The following is a 24,240-nucleotide window of genomic DNA, read 5'->3' as shown; positions in this document are numbered from 1 at the left end:
ACAATCATCCTCATAGTCATTCATTCAACAGACACTCATATTCAAAAATATCCTTATAAGAAATTCTAGATGAATTTGTCATTAAAACAAGAGAAAAGGTTTAAAATGAGTTTTTCGAGATAGTGTCACGCTGTATAGTTTGGCCTGCATGTTGAGACCCTCAGCCACTCAGGAAGCATTACAATCCTATAGTACTAGTTTTTATGAGTTATTTTCCATTACAAAAGATGAGTCTTGCCCCTATATTGATAAAGCCAGCTGTAATAACAGAAGACCTGTATCTTTGAAAAATTTGAAGGATTTTCAAGAATTACTTTTAGTCTCCACCATGTACTTTCATCTGTAGCCTAATTATATGATATGGAATGTTGACTTTTCAATTTCCCTAACACTTCTCTGTTCATCCAGTAGTTTCCATGACAGTATGTGCAATGCCTGTTTTACTATTATTATAATCTTGATAGCTGGCTGGCAAATAGCTTGGTTCTGCACCTGTGTTTGTTTGCTGGGATCATGCTGGCTTCACAAGACTGTTGCATGACACAGACTCACTGGTGCAGAGAGTTTCTCATCCCCCTCTCAAAACTGACAAAGTTTCATGGTAGGAGACAATTTTTCTAAACAATGGACATTTGGCTGCCTGAAAGCCTGGTAAAAGACCTGGCTACATTTCTATTTTAATGCTAATCAAAGTGCCTTGAGTTTGTTTTTGTTAATATATTTAGCTTTTAAACTGTCTCTCAAACTTTCTTGAAAATAACCGCAGGCTCACTGAAAAGATAGGTCATCTCTCTACTTTATGAACTATTTTAGCCTGTATAACATTTTTCTAAAACTGAACATCACAATAATTGATGCATAAATCCCGAGCTGCTGGCTGACAGTTTAGAGTGAGGAAAGTAATGGCAGGTGGATGAGGCCAGTGTATTGCTCAAATTCCGCAGTGTTGTGGGTAGCCTGCTTTTAAAATAAGTCAGAAGTCCTGAAGGAAGATGAAAGCTTAGGATGAGCTTCCCCAAACAGCGTGCTCCTATGTTGTCTCGAGACCTTCGTACTAGACCGTTGCCACATCTTATAATGTGACTATTGCTAATTGTAAAATAAATAAACACTTGTACATTAAGGGCATACATGATTCATGGTCTTAACTGCTATGAACATGGCTATTTAAGTTGTACATGACAACTCTTTATAGGATAAAGCACAATGAGGGGATAATGGGTAGCAATGGGAAGCATATCAGTATATAAAGAAGCTTCAGCCTTCTGAAAGGATACCGTAGTTTCACAGTGTGATCATTGCTACAGGATAAACCAGCAGTACAGGTATTTTAATTTCCTAGTTTCAAAGCCATATTAATGAACAGTAAGTTTGCTCAAAACTAAACTGTGAATTGGTTTCAGAGTGGAAGAATCACTAAACCAATATGTCTTCAAAGAGTGAGCTCTTAGTTAGCATGGAGGACAAAGGGATTAAGTGGCATATTTACTTACTTGCTACCGAATCATTGACTTTGCTTAACTTTTGTAATAATAATCTCAGTATTTAACACCCTTCTCACTACTCCTATAGGTGGTGTATTTCTCCACGATTGTTGTCAGAATTACCCACAATACTTATTTAGGATTACAGTATAACAATTGTCTGGATAGGTACTGTTTTGAGAAATAGTTTTAATTTTGCATGTGGCACACTTAGTGCTTAGAAGACACCTGGCCAGAGTCAGTTCTTTCCTTCCTCATTGTAGGTCCTAGGATTGAATTCAGACTGCCAGGATTGGGGATAAGCACCTTTACAGGCTAAATCATCCCAGTTGTTCTTGTATGCAAACTTAAACAATCACACACACACACATAAACACAAACACACCCATACACACATAAAGACACACACATGCACACACAAATCAATAAAGTGATACAAGTATGTAAAGAATAAATTCAAAAGAAAAAAAGAATAAATTTGAGTATATTTGTTTCAGCCTTCGGTCCTTGGGCTTAGTTTGGACTCTGGCATGGTTTGGGACAGGGTTGCTCCTTTTGCCTGACTAAAAAGACACTCAACAGTGAACATTGCCTGATGCAAACATTCAGCACCAGAACTGCCATGGCAAGCATATCATTCTAATAGAAAATAAGTGTGAACACTGATATCTTAGGGTTAACTAAAACACATCAAAATTGCAGAGTATTCATTTTAACAAGTATTTGGGAGTCAATCGTGGCTCTATAGTGACCGTTAGCCATATATTTCCAGTGGAAACCCAAACTTGTCACTGTAGAAGGATGTTTCTGACTTACAGATGCCAAGTTCAAAATAATCTGCTGTCTTCATGCTGACCCATAGTTTAGCTATAGAGGTATACCCTTGTTTTTTGAATAGCTAGCATATTACTTTATTTTGCACTACAGCTTTCTTTTTGCAGGAAGTCTTTATAAGTTATCCTGCATGTTCTTAATTTTTATGTCATTATCATTATGTATAAAATTTACATGTTCTTCATCTAACATTTTTTGTTGAAGTCATTAAGTAATATTTTCTACTTACTCAGAAAAAAATAATAATGTCTTTTTATGAATAGTTTTATCTATGTAGTGCTTTTCACTTTATTTTAATCATTTTAGTGAATAGGCATAAGCCAGTTAATGTAAGAATTATTCCAAAATCATACAAGTATACAGTGAAAAACATAAAAATAACTATATTTCGTCAAGGAAGTATAGAATTTTTTGAAAAGCCAATAGGAAATTTATGTAACTTCTATAGAGCCATAGAATATCATTAGTAAATATATCAAAAAGAAGAGTTGATACCATTTTTACCTTTTTTGTTTCATCCATTCTTTTAATTTTAATTAACAAAATATAAATCTATCAGCTGTTTGAAATATATTTCTGGTGGAATAAATGTACATTTCATGCTGATTTAATTTTTATGTAAATTACTATGATTTTAGATTCTTAGAGTGAAAAATTTTAGCTAATAATTTGAGCACAGGAAAATCTATAGTAAACCTGAAAATTCATTTATAATTACTAAAGGAAGGGCAATTGGGCAGATGCCGCTATCGCTTTTTGTCGCTTGCTGCAGCCAATGACGAGCCCTTGGGCCGCATCTGCTTCGAGCTGTTTTCAGACAAAGTTCCAAAGGCAGCAGATAACTTTCGCGCTCTGAGCACTGGAGAGAAAGGATTTAGCTTTAAGGGTTCCTCCTTTCACAGAATTATTCCAGGATTCATGTGCCAGGGTGGTGACTTCACAAGCCATAATGGCACTGGTGGCAAGTCCATCTACTGAGAGAAATTTGAGGATGAGAACTTCATCCTTAAGTATACAGGTCCTGGCATCTTGTCTATGGCAAATGCTGGACCAAACACAAATGGTTCCCAGTTTTTTATCTGCACTGCCAAGACAGAATGGCTCGATGGCAAGCATGTGGTCTTTGGGAAGGTGAAAGAAGGCATGAACATTGTATGGAGCATTTTGGGTCCAGGAATGGCAAGACCAGCAAGAAGACCATTCCGACTGTGGACAACTCTAATTTCTTTTGACTTGTGGGCGTTTTACCCATCAAACCAGTTCTTCAGTAGCTCGGGAGAGCACTCCCACCCTGTCTGCTCCCAATACCCTGTAATCTCGGATCTCACTGAAGTCTTTGGGTTCCATATTTTCCTCATTCTCCTTCAAGTCTAGCTGGATTGCAAAGTTAAGTTTATGATTATGAAGAAAAACTAAATAAGAACTGAAAAAAAGAAGGACAATTGGACAAAAAGTTAACTGTTGAAAATTATTACTAAGCACACCAATATTTATTTTGAAATTTAGAAGATTCATGTGTGGAAGGGTTAGACAGTTCAGCTGGGTTGAGAAAATGGTCACGTTTAACTTGATGAAATCATGTCAGGCTATGAAGCTAATTGCAGCCAACTATGAATGATATGTATGTATGACATATATGAAGCAACAAGAATCCAGCAGGAGATGCTGAGGTTAAAGGAGCTGAGAGACTGGAGAGAAGGAGAAAGAACCTTGTACTTGAAGACTCATTGTAATTTTAAGGTAAAACATTTTGGTCCTAATTGCATATAACATACAACGATCCTGGCTAACCTTAGCAGAAACTACTTAATGGGAGCTTTAGTGAGAGCTTGTAACTTTTGCACACATAAATTCAGGTGCATTCAAAGTGACTCTTCGAATGTCCATGAATAGTGTTGCTTTCTGGATAAAAGGGAAGCACATTTTCCACCTCTCCTGTGAAATGGTTCTGACCTGAAGGAGAGTGTCCAAACATCCAACAGGCTGAGTTCTACATTTATGTACAACCAATAAAACCTACTAAGCTTCATAAACAATATACTAAGCAGTTTCTGAAAGCAAAATAAATAAATAAATAAATAAATAACCAACAAGTAGTCTAGGTGCTATTATTATCAACAAGAAGGAACAAGCTATGAGGAGTAATGATGGACACAAACCATAGACTCACTCTAGCTGCCAATGTAACGGCATCTTTATTAAGGAATTGTCCATGGCTATTATTTAGAATTTCAGAATCTCAATTGCAATCACAGTTCCCACTAAATTAAAAAACCCATTCCTACTAAAACTAGTGTTTCCCCCCAGAAAACTATCATATCTCAGCTGGGTTCCATCTTACTCTACAGTCAAAACCATTTTGCTTCAGGGTAAGACTGTGGAGGAAAAAACCACGATCAATTGCACCTGAGGCTGAGTTTGGCTTTCACACAAGCAGAGGATGAGATGGGCACAGGCAGAAAGTGAGTCAGCCCCACAGGGAGGCAGGACACTAGCCTGGAACTTGAGTGCTGAAGAGAGAGGTGCAAGTGCATCTGAGAACATTTAGAGATCTGGCAAGAACCCAGAGCTTACTTGTCCCCTCCTTACTAAGAAGCGTTTTCACCCTCCGCACAAATTTGTATTTCAGCTGCAAAATAATTCTCTTTTGGGTGAACGTGAAGAGGAAGTTCTGAAATCCTAGGGAATTTATGGTGTTTAGAAGATCTTCCTCTTCTTCCAGAAATGTCTTTTATCCCTTGAACTCAACAGTTTAAGCATTGCACATTTATTAACATCTGGAAAAATCAATACTTCCTAGCACAGGCTTCTTCTAAGAGTGATATGTGTGCTGTCTATTACAGTTATTTTTAAGTGATGAAGTCTGGCTTATATGTAAATCTCAAAAAACATTGAACATTTAGCGAAGAGAGTTCAATAAATACTGCTCAACTAAACAAAGCAGGACCCGGGTGTTTAAAGAAAGAGGATAAAGGTGAGTCACAGGGCATAAAGTTATTATGTTGGATAAATAAGTTCAAAAATTTGATTTTCAACATGAAAATTATAGTAAATAATATTGAAAAATGGATACTTACCCAAAGAATACTTTTAATTATTTTTGTTATAACATTGTTTCCTCTAGTCATTTCTTCACTACATATGTATTTCAAATAGCAGTGGCTTAGATCTTTAATGTGAATGGCAAAATCATTTTAATCATAATAAAAAAGGCCATGAAGATCAAAATTCTTATCGAAAATACTGCCATTAATTGTCAGTTTTTTTCTGCTTATTATAATACATGATTCTAACCAGACATATTGTTGCACATGTACTATATTTAAATCCTGTGTAGATAATAATAGCTCTGGTTGATAAAAATAGTATAATAAATACACACAGATTGTTTTGTGCCTCTTTTATTTTTAAAAGCTCATGTATAAAGTACTTAGCTACTTTGACCATGAAAGAAGCTTCCGTGGAGCAAGAAATGGCTCAGCCATTGAAGGCTAGGCTTACAACTGGAGACAGAAAGCACCCATGTAATGACAAAGTGTTCCCAATGCCTTTATCTATGAGCCTTTCAGGTTTCAGCCCACAGTCATTCTCTGATTACAACAGGCACATTTGTCTTTTTCCATTTCACTGCCCATCAAGCCACCCCCAGAAGCTAGAATTCAACTTAATTTGTCCATGTTTGCTTATCTAGTCATCTTACATCAATGATTAAAATACAACCTCAGCCAAGTTGCTGCTAGTTTTATGTCATGCAACCTTAATCCTGAATGATATTTACATTTTTTAAAAAAGAAATTTATTTTTTTATCTTGAAATTTTGTTTTATTATTTTGTAATTTTAGAGTTTTGTTGCATGCATGTGTGAGTCTCACATGTATGCCTGGTGTAGGCTGTGATCAGTCAGAAGAGGGGCCTTTTATCCCTTGAATGTGGAGTTAGAGTTATGAACTACCACATAGGTCAGAAATAAACTCAGGTTTTATAAAAGAGAAATAATTATTCATAAATGTGTAGGCATCTCACCATCTGACTTGATTTCCTAATCGTTTTACTCATGGCAGTGCCATTTGCATGAGGAAAATGAGCCTTCTTTGTCCAGTGAGATAAAAGCTTGTGCATCTTTTTTGCATCCCTGTGCAGGCATGCTGCAGAAAATCTCTGCTTTTAATGTTCTCAATCAGAAACATAGGTATCAATATTATCAACAACCTTCCCTTTGGAGTCTATTCAACACCCAGTCCACTGAAATTTGCTATTTGATATTTCTACCAGGGGACTGCACTGATTCAACATATTATTTCAGAGAGGCATAATTATGAAAATGTTTCTTTGATGAATGGTATAACCAGATTTAGTTTATCCATGCCTCATTTAGTATAAGAAAGTCCCTAATCTGGTAAAATTAATTGTAGAATGCTGTGAACATTATGTTCTTCTAGCGTATGCTTATTGATTTAACGGGAATGAGGTAACAACTGCTTATTTTGAAAGATACAGATCTCTTTATACTTCATAAACAGCATTTTAAAAACAGCATTGATAACTTTGTAAACGTATTAATCTTTAGCTTGGTGTCCTCTCCTATTTATACAAACAAGTTCTTGAGGTACCTGTCTAAACTGACTTACCTGACAGGTTACTGTGGTACCATGGATGAGAATGCAGCCCAGGTAATCACAAAACATTAGAGATTCAAACTGTTCCAGACATAGAACTGCAGAAGAGATTGTGAAGAACAACACAAAAGTGTTAGGAAAACAAGTGTCCCCTAGATTAGCATTAAGACCTGCAGAAAGTTTGGCCTAATGAGAAACATATTCTGGAAAGCAGTGATGATCACTAGTGTCTTGTGGTCCTAAGAGTGCTGACAACTGTTTAACACAGGAATCAGGATGTCTCACATTTTGGAAATGGTAGTGCTGAGCTATGCATCAAGGAAACCTGGAACAGAGATATCTACCAACAGCCCGGGTGAAGACTGCTGGTCTTCCCCACTGGCCTATTTCAATCCACATGGACAGATACTCAGGTTAGTTTGTCTGATTCTCTCAGCAAAGTATGTTTCTGAATAAAGATAAGGACTTTTCTTCAATTTTTCCTTAAAGGGAAACTAGGAATGAGAGGAAACAGACAGACAGACAAACAGATAAACAAGCAATATAAGCATTTATTAGAAAAAGGAGAAGCGAGAGAATAATTAAGAAACAATTCTATACAAAACCAGACTGAAATGGCAAAACAATTTAAACTTGAAAAATTCAGCCAAGTAGTTAAAAGAAATAAATAGGTACTGCTAAGTTTTATTACCCAGAAATAACTATAATAAAAATGATGAAAGCACAGAGTGGAAATATTATAAGGTAAAGTGCTAGAGGCAAAAGAAAGAAGGTGGCATTGGGTACGGGTGATGTGGGCATCTGGGGCAGTGGGATACAGATAGTATAAGAATGCTTCCAGTAGAAAATGTTTAATAAAGACATGTTGTCTAGAGTCACTAGGGAATTACAGATGTCATGAAAGCTTGAACTGTAGAGGAAGTATTTATTCTATTAAAGGTCTGGAACATCATGTTTGAGAAAATATCCAAAGTTTTCATGCAAAAATAAATAAATAAATAAAGTAAGTAAGTAAGTAAGTAAGTAAGAAGGTTGATCAGGCATTAGGCTTTTCCTCCAAAGCAGTAGAAATTAAAAGGCAAAATGACTTTGGGCTAGGACAGGGAAGTAGGCTCAGATATTTCCGTTGTCCTGATAAACCCTTAGAAACAAACAATAATCACAGGAGTGAACACCAGGCTTTCTTTATTGCCTTGCTCATTCTTTGACTATTTGTGTTGTCTTGCTTGTTACTTGACTATTTGCATCTATTGTATTGCTAGTTCCTCAACCTAGAACTGACCTTAATACTTGCATGTAATTAAAATGGTATAAAAGCAAAAAGAAGGAGGGGGATGGGATGGAGGTTTCTAGGGAGGGCAAATGGGGAAAGGGGATGGCATCCAAAATGTAAATAAATAAAATATCCAATAAAAAAGGCAATTGAATAGTATTTCTGTTTATTGGAGGCCAGGGAGTACTTGATTATGTCAGTAATACCATTCATAAAAGCCCTGCTTTATGACCTCATCACCTCAAAGAACCACTATATACACCTTAGACATTAAGATTTTAACGTGGGTTTGGGAGAGATACATTCATTTGGACAGTTAGATCTCCCACATTAATTCCATCATGATCCAATTTGTCAAAAACTATTGATAAGATACTTTCAAGAAAGTATTCTTAGTTATTCAGAACAGATGTAAAGAAATGAGGCTATGTGATAAGGTGATGCTCTCAGCAAAGAGAAGAGAACAGAGATTTGCACAATCTGCACATATGTTTGCATCATTATGTATGTCTGTTTGCATCTTAGTGGATAATGTTAGCTTAAGAAAAACTCATAATTTTTCAGAGTGAGTTTTAAATGTTTTTCAGCAAAGCCAAGAAGGGGAAGGGAACAGTGGTAAATGGAAAGCATTCTTCCTCAGGGAAGGAGAGAGATGGGAAGGAGACAGATGGGAGCATGTAAATCTCATCAAATTTGGAGAGAGCTGTGTTAGTAGAGTAACTTATTAGATGAAGAAAGATGTGTATAGCTATTTTACTTACAAAAAGAAGGAGATACACCTGCTTGATTAGATAGTGGAAACTGGATAACCCACTCCTGGAGTAGAAAATGAAACAGAATACAGTGGTCATTAGTCAGTTCCCTTTGCTGAACCCTTCAGGCAAAACCTCCTAAGTAAGTTGTGAACTTCCAGGTAAAAGCTTTAATGCTGACTCACAGAACTGTATAACATTTTCTTTTAGGAAGTTGGATAACTTGGCCTTTAAGGATTTACTAGTTAGATAGTTATCCTCAAAGTATTATGAATCCATAGAATAGTCACTATAGAGGCCAGTTATCCAGCTTGTGAACAAAATTTGGTACTGTTCAGGTTTCTGATTGGTTTCTGAAATGGAGTCCAGTATTGCCTGAGTCGAGGTAAGAAACACACAGGCTAGGAATTTCACTCACCGGGCCAAGCACTCCCTGTAGTGCTGAAGGCCCTGGACTTAATTCTCACTACTTGCAAAGAGAAAAGATGAATAAAAATAAAAGAAAATGGCACCTTTACAAGTTAAAGGACACAAGTGATTTAAGCTCTGAATGATTCCAGACACCCCCATGTTTAGTTTTCAGGCGGCTACCTCTGATCCTAGGCCTTTTCCTAGTGTTTACATGAAAGGTTTTACATACAGAAGAGACAAAGTTTGCTTAGTCTGATTTTAAAATTATGTAATATATATGTGTATACACACACACACACACACACACACACACACATATATATATATATATATATATATATATATATATATATATATAATGTCGTCTCCCATTGCTATGCAAAGATTGAATGATTTATGGTATTGGTTAAAAATACATATTATCATAGAGACTGTTTTTAACCCATAGAAACCTTCTTCAGAATTACAATATGTACATAAAGTTCAAGGCAATGATTACAATATTCTCACACTGTTTCAGTTTTATTATCTATGAAATTGGAACAATGTAACCATTGGAAACAGTTATAGGCACTCTGAGACAATCTCCTTCTTCAACTTTCAGTCAATCCCTACAGGGCAAAAGGGTCAGAGTAGATAGGAAATGTCTGCAGAAGGGCTTTCTTAGGGCCAAGTTATGATGTAAATCCTCAGAGTCAAGATACCTATTTTCAAAAAATGGGGAAGCAGTTTCTTTGTAGAAAACTGACCAAAGTCAATATAGCCAATTCAAGCGATGTTTCCAACACAATGTATGGAAGGGGATTGAGAAGAAATAGAAAGCCGCTTATAGATATCCATGCAAAAAAGATGGCTCAGTGCATAAGAGCATTTACTGCTCTTGCAGAGATCCCTCATTCAGTTCCCAGCTCACTGGTCCTTTCAACTTCAGGGATACACTAGTCCCTTTTGTCCATTTCAGGTACTTATATTAATATGCACATATACCTCAGCACAGATGCATACATAGCTGATATATATATATTTAAAAAGAAAATAAATCTTTTTTAAAAAAAAAAAAAAAAACCATTTTATTATTTAATAGATACCCTACCAACCCCAGCCATTTACCCAGGAATCCAAAGCAGATCTGAATGAATCTGTTTGATCTAAAGAGAATCTAGAGTTGAATCACATGAAAGTTGATAGAAGAAGTAGAAGAGGGTTCACTGCTCCTGATAGCTACATGGATACATGCCCTCTTTGAGGATTTTAACCTGGCTTGCTTGGAACCATTTTGTCAAGACTTGCCTTCAGGTTCCAAGGGAAGCTGGGAGAAATGCTGTGCTTTTTCTTAGAAATATCTGTAGTGTGGGGCTAGTTTAGCATTTCAGTGTAAGTAAAGCTGACCGATTAAATTGGGTAACATTTTTCCCTTAAGTCCCAACGTTGATATGGTGCAGTGAACTTATATCTTTTCTTTGTTGCTTTTATGTTCAGGAAACTGCTTCACTGGAAATAAACCTTCTTTTCCTTAAGTGGTAGTTAAAACAAATGTTTTATGTGATGTCTCTAGATTGTGGAAAGTCAAAGGATGTAATTACTTAGCTTCAGTTACATTGTATTGGGTATATTTGGGCCATAAATTTTATTATATATTTTGGAAAATTTTTGTTTTATTTGGTTCAATTTTCACTCTTATGAATAGTGGTACCAATATAAAATGATTTCAGAGAAGGATGCCAAGTATCTTCTATCTCTCTGCCATCATTGCATGGAGACAGCATCTCTTCCCATCATGGCTTTTAAGACAAGCTTTTTCTGCTAGCCTGGCTGGACATCCATCTCCTGGCATCTACCTGTCATATTCTACCAATTATAGGCATGCCTGACCATCACTGGCTTTTTACCTGTGTGTTGAGACCCGTGCTGGAGCCTCATTTTGGGCACCAAAATGTTAAGGCCCTCTCTACCCCATGTTGGGGGTCAAAATGTCCCAGACTGCTCTGCTGCTCCGGTCCATGTGTCAGGGTCCAGCAAGAGAGAGAGTGGGGGGTGGGGGGAGAAGGGGAAGAGATGTGAAGAATAGAGACAAACCAGAGGGTCTGTAGTCAAGTCTCTTTTACTGTCTCCCATAGACTGTATTCTCCCATTGACTCTATTACAAGGAAATCCTGGGTATTTATAAGCACAAGCAGGAAAACACAGGTGAAGACATTTTACCACATGCACCATGCAGCTGGGGTCACTAAACAGCAAAACAAGCTATGTGGGATAAACAAGATGTTTGTCAGAGTGTGCTTCAGCTGTTGTAGACTGTTGAAAAACAAGTCCCTATCAGGGTATATGGTTCAAGATGGCTGCTAAGTTGATAGCTGCTTTCTAGTTGCTTTCTGCTAAAAGTCAGCTCCCAACACCTGTGTGTTAGAATTGAGCTCGGGTCACCATTGCTTATGAGGAAAGAATACTTAACAAATAAATCATTTACCCAGTTCTTAAAATTTTTATAATTTTGTAACTTCAAATTTATATAAAAACATTTTTATAAATGTTTCTAAACTAAAGACATATGTATACAGTATTAAAATAAGCAATTTCTTCATATAAATTAAACTATAACAATGGTCATTTCCTTTTGCATCTTATATTTTATGTTTGCAAAATTGTTTTTATCAATTATAGCTTCAGAATCATCATAATTGGTGTAAAAACTTGTACTAAAACATATTAAATATTTTTTTGGTTTTGGTTTTTTGGATTTTTTTGTTTTTTGAGACAGGGTTTCTCTGTGTAGCCCTGGCTGTCCTGGAACTCACTCTGTAGACCAGGCTGGCCTCAAACTCAGAAATTCGCCTGCCAAGTGCTGGGATTAAAGGCCTGCACCACCACTACTCAGCTTAAAACATATTAAATATATTAAACATTTACTTTTCTTAGTCATCCCAATACAAATTTTTCTCTTGTTGGCTCAAAGTTCACTTCTATATTAAATTGATATGTCTTAGAAAGTGAGGGTGTGTTTGACATTTAAAACCTAATCTCATCTCCTACATGGTCACATCTCTGTTTTTTATCTACCAATAAGAACACTCTTCTTTTTTTTTTTCCTCAAGCAATTTCAAGAACATACTATAAGTATTTAGAATTGAAACCTGTACTACATGTAGGTGTTTGTTTTCTGTTAAGCTTACCATGTACACCTTCAGATTAGATAGACAAAAGCTACGCCACTTTAAACTTGGATATTTGAAGAATGCCTTTACACTGTTTGTAGCAAAGAGACTGGTGACTCATTTGTTCACATGACTACTGTTGGTGTAAAATGTTATGAGCTAGGGCATATAGAAGGAGGATTCATTGAGGGCAGACCTTGAGGGTAAAAATCTGTCCTGTTTCTGGTTGATCTGTCTGTCCAGTGTTCTGCCTTCTTTAGCTTGATAAGTTATTTCTCTCAAGCTATAAGCCCAAATACCTTTCATGTATTGAGCAGCTTGTTGTCAAGTGTTTGTTCACTATGATTCAAACAGGAGCTAATACACTCATTGCTCACTCTTTTCCCCCCTTTCTGCCACAATTCATACTAATTATTCCTCTGCCTTACTTGCAGGCATTTTGCTAATCTCTTTGCTTTTGTTTTTATCAAATTTTTTTCTTCAAAATTTTGTAAATGATAGGATTGCATCCCAGTAAAGGTAGTTTAAACAATTTACAAAATGAGAGAAATATTTTCTAGATGCAGCTTGCCCAAGCTGCATCAAAATCAATTGATACTCACCAATAATTCAATTTTGGTTTGAAATAGTTGTTTAAAAGCAAAAATATTAGATGTTTGTTCACATAAAATAATCTTGTTCACACATTTTAAAGTGCTATTGTAGAGTAAAAAATTATAAAGACCATTTTATGAAATATATATATATATATATATATATATATATATATATGCTTTTTCTTTACCCTAAACCTGAGCAAGAGAATGCAGGTAACAGAAGGCAGAACTGAATGTAAGATTTCAGGCTTTCACTGCCCCAGGACACATTCAGGGTGGAGGGCATTATCCCTGAATCAGAGGACACTTGCTGGATTAACATTCCTCAAGCTTCAGGGTGGGGAAGGCCAAAAGCAAGAAGACATTCCTGACCACAGAGAAAGATGCAAGTCATCTGGGTGGTTCCAAGAAGTAGCTAACTTTCTACTGTTCTTGGTTACCCCGCCCCTTGAGTTTTTCCCAGTGTTACAGCCTGCTTATGTTCAAAAATTGTAAAACAACCAATTGTTCCGTGCCCCTCCGTGTCCCCTTCGCCCGCGAAAGAGACACGTGAGGCAGTGTTTGGGTGGTTACCACAGCGAGGCTTTATTCTTATATCAGCAGAAGCGGAAAGACCCCAAGCCTGGGAAAGGCACTGCTATATGTACCCTAGAGTGGCGTGTTCACTTCTGATTGGCTGTTCACTCATTACCCATAATATGCCCCTGGATGGGCAGTGACTTTGGCGCACTTTTTGCCTTTTGCATCTGCGTAGTTAGTTGTTTACTTGTGGGAGGACAGGATGCCAGCACCATCTTGTAATGGCGAATGCTATCACGCTCACACGGCTCCTAACATCTCCCTCTATCAATTTTATTAAGATGGAACAGCCTTTTGCCTATCAAGCGAGGCACCAACTCAGTGAGGGAAAGCAGAGGCCTGATCCCCTGTGCAAAATGAGATATTGTAATGAGTTCTTCTCTTGTCATCATGCAGTGAATAATACTTCCCGTGCCCATCTCAATGCCTTTTGACAGGGAAAGGGAGCTTCTGCTCTGGGGTGACACCAGGGGAGGAGGTTTCTTGGCATCAAACCTTTGTGCAATCAGGCATACTTTCGGGAAATCTATCCACACTCTTGGAACATTCCCTGTCGAGTACCCACTAGCAACACCTCTAAATATTCAGGTACCACAGTTATTCAGGCAAGGGCTGGCTAGACTTAGATCTCTCATAGACCCAGTGCAATGGGCTGAACCCTTGGGGTGCATCGACTGAGGGTCTCAGTCATCAGCTACTTTCTTAGCCTAGATAGCCAAATTTTAGGGGAACATGCTTGCTCAAGGCTATGAGTGCTTGGGCAATAGCGACCTTGTCATGTTTTTGTTGGGCTCTGAGCTTGTAGACCAACCATAACATGAACAATAATCCACAACATAGGGCTGCACCAAACAGGCCTATCCCCACCCTTTAAGAAAGAAAGGTAAGAGGTAAGCCAAGAAGTAAAATCGCCAGGGGTAACGAGGTCCACTCGTGTTCCATTAAGGCTTGAAATCCGGATCTGCAATTGCTGCTGCATCTGGTCCAGCTCCCTAGTCCACTTCCCTTGTAAATAAGCAGAAAGATTATGGCTTTGAATAAATGTATTATTCATAAATCTCAGAGGTGTAATACATAGATGTGGGGTTGCTGACATGCAGCTCATTTGAACCACATCTGTGAGTTGTTCTACATGGGCTTGGAGCAAATCAACTCTCTGATTGACCAACAGAATGTCTGATGCCAGGTGTGCATCCACTTTCTGTGGAGTGGTCAAAGCCTCAGAAGTCCTTTCTGAAATTTGATTAACAACAGTAGCTGCTGTAACTTGATTAGCCAAGGCTGTGCCTGCTGTCACAGCTGCAGCTGCAGAGATGGTAATAGTAGTGATAATGGCTGCAGTTATATCAAAATCTCTCTTCTGTCTAAATAAAGTCAAAGTCCCAGACATCTGAACGGGGATAGGGATCCATAGTGGTACACTGGCTATTAGGGCCTGCTTATAGACAAGAGCAGACCAGCACTGGGACATAAAGCAAGTTACATTGGTACAAGTTAGCAGAAGCGGCGCCTTTTAAGAAGGCAAGGGCATAGGTTTTGGAAAAGCAGATAGGATACCCATCTAAATTCACTATATATAATAGGAACCCGATTTAGGAGAGTCCAAATAAGAACTGAGAGCGTCTGCAGATGAATCCTTTGGGGGGTCATTTTCAGGAACAGCGAGTCACCACATCAGTCGCTCTGGCAGCCAAAATGGGTTGTCTTCTTCCTGTGGAAAAACACAAACCGCTCCCCGAGATCTTATTAAAATAGGATCCGGGCCTTTCCATTGACCAGTCAAAACATCTTTCCATTTTATCATTTCTTTTGGCCTAGTTGGTTCTAGGCAATGGCGATCAGCAGCAGTGTTGCCCTGACAGTCCAAATTCAAAAAGTTGAGGGTAATAAGTGCCAGAGAAACAGTAGCTCGTGGCACCGTGGGCAGAGCTTCCACAACTTCTCCTTTTTGTTTTATCAAATAAGTTTTAAGGGTACAATGAGCACGCTCAATGATGCCCTGTCGCTGAGGGTTGTAAGGAAGACCCGTCAGGTGTATCACCTCCATTTGGCGACAAAATTGTTGAAATTTTTGAGAAGTGTAGGCTGGTCCATTGTCAGTTTTAAGGATTTTAGGCTTTCCACAGGCACTCCAAGCCTCGAGACAATGTTGAATAACATGGGCCGCCTTTTCTCCGGTCAATGGAGAGGCGAACATAACTCCAGAACAGGTATCAATGGAGACATGAAAATATTGCAATTTGCCAAAGGATGGGATGTGAGTAACATCCATTTGCCAGATCGGTAATGGCCTAATTCCCCGAGGGTTAATTCCTGTATGGGGAACAGGTAGGAATTGACAGCAGTTTTGGCATTGAGTCACGATATCTCTGGCCTCCTTTCTAGAGATGTTAAACTGACATCGTAGTGTCTCAGCTGTCACATGAAACCTTTTATGAAAGGCTTTAGCCAAGTCTAATTTTGGCGAAAGGGCAATTGTAATCAACTTTGTGGCTTGATCTGCCAGGTTATTTCCATGGGACATAGGTCCCAGTAAGCCTGAGTGAGCCCTAATATGAGTTATGAAGACAGGGAATCTTCGCTTAGCCAGGGTAAGCTGAATGTTTTGAAAAACTTTTACAAATCTGCTAGATGTCTTAATTAACCCAGCAACTTCTAATGCTTTTACTGCATTAACCACATAGAAGGAATCTGAAACAATATTTAAGGGACCTGGAAAGATTTCCAGAATCTCTGACACTACTAAGCATTCCACAATTTGAGGTGAGGTTACATGGTATTGTTTGGATGTAACCTTATCATTAACCACATAGGCACCCACTCCTGTTTTTGTCCCATCCGTATAAACTACCATTCCATCTGGGAGTGACTCCTGAGACACAATATGTGGAAATATGATAGCTTGAGTTAAGGCAAATTATAAGATGGGATGCTTAGGATAATGATTATCTATTTGACCATTGAAGGAAGTAACCAGCACTGCCCAAACATCAGAGGTCGCCGTTAATATTTGGACTTGACAGGCAGTATAAGGCACTATCAAAACCTTAGGCTCTCTTCCAAAATGAGTAATGGCTGCTTTTAGTCCACGAAGGGCAAGGTGAGCGAATGAATCTGGATACCTTTCAATAATCTTTGCGGGAGAAGCATTGGGATGAATCCATAACAAGGGCCCCTCCTGCCATAATACAGCAGTTGGTAAGTGTCTAGTTTTAAAAACACATAAGTCAAAGGTTTTGGTTTCATCTATGTGTTTCAACTGGGCATCTTGTAAAGCATTTTCTACTACTTGTAGAGCACGGCTCGCAGCCAGTGTTAAGGCCCTCAGTGAGGAAATATGAGCATCCCCTTCTAAAATATCAAATAAAGGTTTCAGCTCGGCCGAGGGAATTTTTAAAAATGGTCTTAACCAATTTATATCACCTAATAATTTCTGAAAATCATTTAAAGTATGTAAATGGTCTACGAATCTCTAATTTCTGAGGACTTATCTTTTCTGGATAGATAACCGTCCCCAAAAAAGAGCCAATTTCTGAAAATTGAACTTTCTCAGTAGCAACATGTAGACCCCACTGTTCCAAGGTGTTTAATAATAAGGGGTATGAGGTCTGTAAAGTACTTAAATCCTTATGACACATAATAATGTCATCTGTGTAATGGGCCAGCAGCAGCAAGAGGAATTGTTTCTTAATTGGCTCAAGGGCCATTTGTACATACAGCTGACATATAGTGGGGCTCTTGGCCATGCCCTGAGGCAGAACTTTCCACTGATACCTTTTATCAGGTTCAAAATGATTAATAGTAGGTAGTGTAAATGCAAATCTTAGTTTATCTTGTGGACACAAAGGAATAGAGAAAAAACAATCTTTAATATCTATAATTATGATTTTCCACTGCTTAGGCAAGGCAGAGAGTAAAGGCAAGCCTCGTTGCACAGAGCCAAATAGTTGCATCTGTGCATTGACGGCTCTTAAATCATGTAAAAGTCTCCACTTTCCGGATTTCTTTTTAATGACAAATATGGGTGTATTCCAGGGAGAGGTAGAAGGTTCTAGATGACCGAGCTGCACTTGTTCTTTAATTACTTTTGTAGCAGCTTCCAATTTTTCAGAGGATAGGGACCACTGAGGAACCCACACAGCCTCCTCTGTGAGTCAGGGTATGGGCATAGAACCCTCAATGGCAACTAGGGAAAACCCAGGCCTTGTCTTCCTGTGTTTGATTCTTGTGAGGCAGGATCTAACCTTCCTTGTTCGTTCCTGTCAAGACCCTTCCCTTCTTTAAATCCCATGCTCTTCATAATGTTTATAGCTTGTGGGGAGTATTCACTAGTCAGAACTAGCCCTAGGTCTTGTAAAATGTCTCTTCCCCAGAGATTGACAGGGAGAGGAAGCACATAAGGTATAAAACTTCCTGTTTGACCCTCTGGTGCCTGCCAAGTCAACTAGCGAGAACTGACTGCGGGACTGGCCTCATATCCCAATCCTTGTAGGGAGTGGGATGATCTCTTTACAGGCCATGCCTTAGGCCACCAATTAGAGGAAATAATACTTTTATCTGCTCCCGAATCCAGAATTCCAGTAAAGTTCTTCCCCTCTATTGCTAACTGTAAGGTGGGTCTAGTTTTAAGGTCAACCACCAGATGAGCAAAGTCAGTTCCTGAGGAACCAAGCCCGTGAGCACCTCTAAGCTTTCCGGTGGATGGAAAACAATCATGGAAGCTTGGAAGGACAACCAATTGAGCAATCCTGTCCCCAGGGGAGATGGAGAATACACCTTGTGGGCTAGAACAGAGAACTTGAAGTTCTCTGGTATAATCTTGATCTATTACACTGGGGTGTACCACAAGCCCTTTTAAAGTAAGAGAGGAGTGGCCTAAAATAAGGCCGACACTTCCCCCTGGCAGGGGGCCTCTATATTCAACCGGGATCGGCTGCACCCCCATGTGTGGCATTAGTAGGACTCGGGAGGTGGAACAGAGGTCCACTCCTGCAGAACCCCTTGTGGCTCTGCAGCGAAAAGGGTCCCCTGAGTGTTCAGCACTGTCCCATATCATTGGGGCCCTGGGATCTTGGGCCTGTATATCCGTTTTTTGAAAAATTATTTTCCTTAATGGCTGAGGGATTTAGAGGGAGGATCTGACCTCTTATATCTCTAACAGAGCAGCAATTTCGAGCCAGATGATAACCCTTTCCACACCTGGTGTACAGTTTTGACCTTGGCTTGCCAATTCTCCCCAGTAAACCTCTGTTTCTGATACTCTGGAGTGGACCTCTCCTGAAACCTCTTGACTTGCACTAATAGCTGTGTTGCGAGCTGGATCTTTACAACACAAATAAGCTAAAAGCGAAAGCAACACAAACAAGAGGCCAACTATTGCTGCGGCAGCAATGGGTGAATATCCGCCCGCAACAAAAGTTTCCACCCCAAACATATCTCTCAGAGATGTACCTCGATCCTGTAGTCTTTTAACCTGCCCCGAATCTTGGGGGGTCTTCCACGGCGCCTTGAAGATCCTGGGTTTCAATGCCAGATGTTCTGTGCCCCTCCGTGTCCCCTTCGCCCGCGAAAGAGACACGTGAGGCGGTGTTCGGGTGGTTACCACAGCGAGGCTTTATTCTTGTATCAGCAGAAGCAGAAAGACCCCAAGCCTGGGAAAGGCACTGCTATATGTACCCCAGAGTGGCATGTTCACTTCTGATTGGCTGTTCACTCATTACCCATAATATGCCCCGGGATGGGCAGTGACTTTGGCGCGCTTTTTGCCTTTTGCACCTGCGTAGTTAGTTGTTTACTTGTGGGAGGACAGGATGCCTGTGCCATCTTGTAATGGCGAATGCTGTCATGCTCACGCGGCTCCTAACAACCAATCATGTGTAACCCTGCTAAAATTCCTTCCTTTTCCCACCCCATGCTAAAAAAAAAAAAAAAAAAAAAAAAAAAAAAAAAAAAAAAAAAAAAAAAAAACCCTCAGCTTGCTGGCCTTTTGTCAAAATTCTGTTCCTGCGTGAACGAGCAGTTTTGACCTTGGCTTGCCAATTCTCCCCAGTAAACCTCTGCTGATTGCATCCAGGTATCGTTTCTTGTGATTTATGGGTGGTTGTGATTTCCTGAGACTTGAGGAAGGGTCTCCCAAGTTTGTGGGTCTTCACTATTTCTTATGTCTATGTAAGTTATTTATATGAATGCAAAAGCAGGGCCTAGCTTTGTTCAAAGTCAGAGTCCCTTTGTTAGCTTGCTTTTGTAACTTCTGTTTATAAATTTGCCTTACAATTTTATTGTACTTATGTTTTTTACTTTAAGACTTCAGACCTCAGACCTCAACAAACCTGTTACATGTCAGGTTTATTTATTTACTTATTTATTGATTTTTATTTTTTATCTTTTGAGGTTTTTTGAGACAATGCTTTTCTGACTATCCTGGAATTCTTTCTGTAGACCACGATGGCATCAATCTCAGTATCTGCATGCTTCTTCCTCCTGAGTGCTGAGATTAAAGGCTAGCACTACTATTGGCTGTCTAACTGTAGTTTTAAGAAGTTAAAAGCATGTAGGACTCAAGCCTTTTACATTTGAAAAGCAGTGAATGGAATAATGTTAAATTGCTTTCAAACAATTTCAGTCCGGGGATATACATCATAAATGTAGACAATGGTAAAATGGCCTCGTCAGCTAGCACCACTTTTATAGAACATCCACCAGTTATAATTCTGCCAAGCTATATGTTTTATAGGTATTTTTAAAAATAATATTGCCTTTTTGGTAGGCATGGGAAACGGCATGACATTTATTGGCAAATATCAAGATTTTCAGTTTCTGTATCAGTGAACTTATGTACTATCTCTGGCTTCAAAATAGGAAATATTTATTTCAGTGTCATTGAATCTTATTAATATTATTTATGAAGATTTTTGTGATCAAATAAAAGTACAGCAATAAAAAATATTTTGTCAAATTTGAAAACATTATAAATCATAAAGAATTACTAATGGCCACTTAAAAATAAACTGTTTTAGAGCTTCTCTTGAAGACAACATTAAGCTACAGGACTTTGAAATTGTCAGCACTTCCTAAATTAAATAATAAAAGGTCTAATAGTACTGATGGAATTTATTCTTGAACAAATGCCTATAGAGATGACTTTACACCTGCACCTTAAGTAGTAGACATCTGTATGGCTTCAACAGTTAACCTGAAGGACACTAATCACTGTAGTGTGGAATATGCTTGAAAAATGAATAGAAGAAAATAACAAACTCATGCCTGCTACCCCTCCATTCTAATTACTTTTTGTGAATAAGATCACATTCATACAAGGTTTAAATAAAACTCTAGTTTTCTCAAAACCATTGGCAGAGGATGCTAATAAACAGAAAATGGAATCTATGGGTTGCATCATAACAATACTACTTGAATTCACAGGCTTAATAAGTAATTACATATAAAAGTCGAGATGGTAGTTAATTTTTTTTAAAGGCTAATATTGATCTTAGAGTGAGAACATCTATTGTTGGAAATTGTCCTCCAGTGTTTGAAGAGACTGGAATGTTTGTTTGTTTGGTATGGTTTGGTTTTGGTTTTCTTTTTTCTTCCTATCCAGATGTTGAAAAGAATATGAAATTGAAAAAAAAAAGATTAAAGTGTAAAATTGAAAAGAATGGGGATTCTTTTTCATTGACTGGATCCATATTAGGTCACATCCTGGAAGGTTCCAAGATTGACACTTACCTGTTATTGCCCAAAAAATAATTCTTTGCATATCAAAAAATGGTGTTTTTGAAGATATTTGCTGTTGTCATAAACCTAAGCTGTAGGCAGGAATGAACTCTATGGAAGTAAGATCAAGAAGGCTGGAGTAAAATTATATATCTGAACTCACTACACAGTAAAACTGATGAAGATGCTGATTTTGATACAACATGGATTATTATCGACAGTTTCCTGGTTAGCTGTCTGCAGGTAGCTGGTACAACTGTACCCCTTTGTCATTTTGCTATGTGCTGATTTTCCTAATGGCTATATTTACATAGCTTAAAGATTTCCATATTTTGTCTCTGCTAAAGAATCCTACACAACTACACTTAAGATCTCATGCTTTTTGAATCTGATGTGGAGGAAGTAGTAAGTACTTTAAATAGATTGATAAGTCATGTTATGAGTGTGTGAGAAATAAACCTCAGAACCAGGCAGAATCCTGTCATCTCAATGAAGTTTCCAGTATATATTGGTGCAAGGCAGGCTACAAATGAACATAAAAATAAAAGGCAAGTTGTAAGTATGTAGTTCAGTAGTAAAGTGGTTGACTAGATGCATGAAAGCATATGCTCAATACCCCACCTACTAAAAACTAGAGTTGCTACTACATCAATTCTGATTTAGGCAGTAGCTCAATCCATGGTACTTCTTTTAGAGCTTGGGAAAGTACACCTCATACATTGAATACAAAGTTTTAACGTGTAAAAATAACCTGACAGGTTTAAGCAGACACAGGGGAATGAGAAGGTTTGTCGCAATTTAAGCTTCCCCACACCAAATGCTTTATTACCTAGCAGGTCAATTGATAAAACAGGAGTGCCCATGACAAAGAAAACAGTATTGCAGAGCCTCTGCCAGTGTTCTAGCACAGCTTAATGCTATATCACTCAGGTTGGGACTCTCTCAGAGAAATAGCTTTCAGTGTGCTCAGAGAATTTGATCTGTTCAGAAATGGGGTTCAGCAATAGCACTGATATTAAATAAGCTATGTACAAGAATTCCAGTTTAGACTGGAATCAGAAATTTTGAAAGATGAATAAATTTGTGTTAGCCAGTATCAGATTCCTTTGATATATATGTTGATTGTCACTAGTGAGATCTTTTAAACATCTAAAGCATGATTGTAATGCAAATTACTAATTTTTTTTCTCTAGGCAAAAGAGCAAGATATCCCTAGAGATTGAGTAGTAATTTATATCTTGTGCATAACCAATAGCAGTCTAAGTAGACTTTAGGTCCAGTCAGTAGATGGGAATAATTTATGTCTAGTAGTAAAAATCTACTCAACTGATCTTGTCCGGTTAAGGCTTGAAACCCAGGTAAGAACCTATCACATCCAGTTTCCTTCCTATACTACAATAATTCCTAATGACAGGCTAAAGACTTACCCTTAGGTCCACAGATAAGTATAGCTCTTGCCTCCCATCAAAGATTCTTCTTTATGCAGCAAATAGAGACAATTATAAAACATTACAGCTATCACAATGCATAGAACTACTGACTGTGGGAATGCCCATTCCCACATAACACAAGCCCTACACCTAAGGATCAGGAAACATAACAGAAGAAGAGACAGAGATATGGTGAGAACCAGAAGACTAAAACATCTGCTGTGAAATTTTATCTTCTGTAAATGATAGGGAAATCAATGTGGTTCCCTAAAGAAGAACTGAATAATAGCAACACCAATTGAGATTATAATATAGATGGGGAAATCCCACAAGTCCCCACTCCTAAATAAAGAACTAAAAGCAATTAATGATGGTTGAAAGAGGGTGAAGCAGTCCTCCCCAAAGCTGAGGCCCTTATTTGGATGTCTTATACTAAGTAACAAAAGTGCTATAAGCTTTCATAAGAGTAATACTAAATGAACATATCATGATGCATTTATATATAGTTATTATATAGTTTATATATGTATATATATGTATATATATATACACATATATGTAACAATAATAATTAAAGAAAAGGAAATAGCAAAATTGAGAGGGAGTTGGGGTTTTAGGAGGAATTGAAGTGGCAAGAAGGAGGAGAGATGGTTTAACTACAATAAACATGAAACGAAAGAAAGAAAGAAAGAAAGAAAGAAAGAAAGAAAGAAAGAAAGAAAGAAAGAAAAAGGAAGGAAGGAAGGAAGGAAGGAAGGAAGGAAGGAAGGAAGGAAGGAAGGAAGCTGTTCATGGGTGTGACTGTGATTAAACAAACCCCAGACACTAGGTGTTTTTGGCACAGAAACTTTTCACAATGCTAGAAGTCAGAAGTCTGAGAAGAGAGTGCAGACATTGTCAAGTTTTGATGACTTTGATGACAGCTTCCATTCAGGTTGCAGATGCTATTGCTATATGTTTTGAACAACAGAGTACAGCAAATTATCAAAACTTTTAAGAAGACATTTATGCCATCCTGATCCAAGAACATCCCAGTTGTCCTCTTCCAGTCACTATCACATTGGAGGTAAGAATTTCAAACAAAAGATTTGTGCCATTTACAAACATTAAGCCCATGCTATTCTTCCCCACACTCTTTTTATTGGTTATTTTATTTATTTACATTTCAAATGTTATCCCTCTTCCCTGCTCCAAACTCCGCAATTTATGTACAGTTTGCATGCAAAATCTATTCCATCCCAAGAATTTCAAATCTTAGACTGCCTGATCTATAATTCTGGAGTCTCAACATTGTTTTACTCAGAGGAGGGGCCTGCCGCATACATCATCATGACCTATTCTCCTTCTGAAACCCTGCCTTCTACTGTACACATTGAGGGTTAGGGTTTCGAAACACC

General features: G+C 38.1%; 1 protein-coding gene and 1 pseudogene across 6 annotated transcripts in view; both read left to right on the top strand.

Moving 5' to 3' along the window:
- Positions 1-24,240, top strand: part of Ralyl (RALY RNA binding protein like) — a 677,304-nt gene that overhangs the window by 324,108 nt on the left and 328,956 nt on the right. The window lies entirely within an intron of this gene.
- Positions 3,148-3,567, top strand: LOC117718632 (peptidyl-prolyl cis-trans isomerase A pseudogene; annotated as a pseudogene).

This window comes from Arvicanthis niloticus, chromosome 13 (assembly GCF_011762505.2).
Source record: "Arvicanthis niloticus isolate mArvNil1 chromosome 13, mArvNil1.pat.X, whole genome shotgun sequence".
Lineage (NCBI taxonomy): Eukaryota > Metazoa > Chordata > Mammalia > Rodentia > Muridae > Arvicanthis > Arvicanthis niloticus.
The sequence above is the reverse complement of the archived record's forward strand: the minus strand, read 5'-3'. Positions and strand labels throughout refer to the sequence as shown.